Source organism: Sceloporus undulatus, chromosome 1, assembly GCF_019175285.1.
Source record: "Sceloporus undulatus isolate JIND9_A2432 ecotype Alabama chromosome 1, SceUnd_v1.1, whole genome shotgun sequence".
NCBI classification, from domain to species: Eukaryota; Metazoa; Chordata; class Lepidosauria; order Squamata; family Phrynosomatidae; genus Sceloporus; species Sceloporus undulatus.
In genome coordinates this window covers 326,004,889-326,007,071 of record NC_056522.1, presented here as the reverse complement: position 1 = coordinate 326,007,071, position 2,183 = coordinate 326,004,889, and the positions used below count along the sequence as shown (strand labels likewise).

General features: G+C 34.7%; 1 protein-coding gene across 5 annotated transcripts in view; it reads right to left on the bottom strand.

The window, feature by feature from the left end:
* Positions 1-1,570: 1,570 nt before the first annotated feature.
* The window catches only part of MEIS2 (Meis homeobox 2), a 256,506-nt gene continuing 255,893 nt past the window's right edge, over positions 1,571-2,183 (bottom strand). For all 5 annotated transcript variants that reach the window (XM_042451098.1, XM_042451088.1, XM_042451107.1 and 2 more), the window contains one exon: positions 1,571-2,183. This exon is cut by the window's right edge and continues 798 nt beyond it. The gene's annotated coding sequence lies outside the window, so the exon portion shown is untranslated.

The window sequence follows — 2,183 nt, the reverse complement described above, 5'->3', positions numbered from 1 at the left end:
CATATTGGGAGCTTAAACTGCACATAGGTCTCAGTGCTAAACCCCTTCCCCACCACCATTCCCTTCTCCTTTTGTTTCGTGTCTTTTAGATTGTAAGCCTGAGAACAGGGAACTGTCTGATTAAAAATAATAATTGTAAGCCGCCCTGAGAGCCATTAGGGCTGAAGGGCGGGATATAAATACCTAAATAAGTAAATAAATAAATAAACTAACCTCAGACTGTGATTTAATATCTTAACTCTTCTGATGTTTGCTGGACTGGGTGAAACTGAAAACTATTCTTAATTAAGACACTTCCTGGTTTGGTTTCTTCATGCTGTGAAGGGAGGGATGAAGGCACTCCATGTGCAGGCAAAAGGCTCATGTGTATCTTTTTGACTTAACAGACAGAGCCATGATGATCTGGATATGACCACAGTGATCCACCATTTCTTGTTTAACAGAAATCATTCTTTACTTACCATCAGTAACAAATGAGTTTTAAAAACCCAGCACTCCCTCTTTTCTTTTTGTTTTGAGTTTTGTTGCTAAAGCACATCTTATACAGTCATATAGAACAATTATTTATGAGTTTTCTGTGTTGGATCTAAACATAGTCATACTTACAGTAGACCTGTGGATTCCCATTGAGGGAGAAAGGCGGGATATAGATGTTTGAAATTAATTAATTAACTAATTCCAATGGGTCTGTTCTAAGTTTGAACAATTCAGGATGCATCTCTTTCTTTTTCAAACCTGTTTGCACTCTGAATGTATAATTCTTCTTTTTGTATAATAATTTTATTTCTTTCTAGATTAATGGAAATTTCTTAAGTAGAGGAAAATTAACATATTTTGTTCGGATTGTACTCCTATTCAATGCAAACCAATAAAATTAGAACCTAAGTTTCACAATACTGTACTGATTTTCATGTTTCTATGGCTCTAATCATATGCACACTTGCTTTGGAGTAAAACCCGCTGAATCCCATGCAACGTACATCTGAGTAAACATGCATAGGGTAAATATGAATATAAATATGCACTATACTGTGAATATTGTAATTCTATTCCTATCAGCTTTAAGATAGATTTCTTTTGTAGTAATTTGGTAAAAATTACAGTAACTCACATTAAATAAAACAGAGCACTGAAATGGTAGTTTGTAACTGATAAAGCAGCAGTAAAGTATGTTACTGATCTACTCCTAACATTAACAGCTCTATTCCACAGACAAGCTGTGCTTTAAAGTCAGTAGTGTATTTGTTCAACTAAAGCCTAGGGCATAGCATTGGAATAAATTGAAATAAATATTCATACACTTCCTTTTACCACTTACACACAAGCACTCACACATTTTTTTAGCTTCAGACATAAAGATTATACACATCCAACAATCAGATTCCATGTTTAGGCATTTATAACCGCACAGGCTACAAAATTTATAACCGCACAGGCTACAAAATCTTATTAATCCTGGATGCTTTTTGTCTGGATTTTTGTTGGTACAAGTTTATATTGCTCCTCCAATATAAACATCCCCAGGATGTTTTTTTTGTCTGATCAAGATTAAAAACGCAAAGGCCTAACAAAAAATCAAAAATGAAATATTTATTACCGCATTTTGTGACTTAACACCTTTTTTTTAAAACATAACGTCACAGTCCTCATACAAGTATTTTAATGTAAATTTTGACAAAGCTTAAAGGTAACAGCATTTTTTTCTAGTGAGGAACACGTGCTGAGAAAGGAAGAATTCATGGACATACAATACCAATTCCACAGCAGATCTGATACTAGCAAAAACATTCTTTTTTCAATTGAGGTAAACACATAGAATATCTAACATGAAACAATTAATAGACCGAACTCTGTACGAAGTTTGTTACAGTATTCTCTTGCTTTTTCCCAAGCTCTGAGTTCATGATAAAAGTTCTAGGTTTGGTGCAAAGACCATTAATATCTTCTTTTGTTGAGGAAAGCTGCCCAACCTTCAGATCTGTCCTGTCCCAAGCCAAGGCTCAGAACTACTGGAAGAAGCTCCTGCTTTGTCTTTTTAAATCTTCACCTGCAAGCTCTTAAAAAAAAAAAGAGTCCAAAAGTATCTTGGGCTTATGAAGCACAAACTATAAAGATCTGTTTGAAACTAAAGGACACATTTATGAAGGAACAAAACCAGGGGATGGCAAGGCCTTCTTCCAACT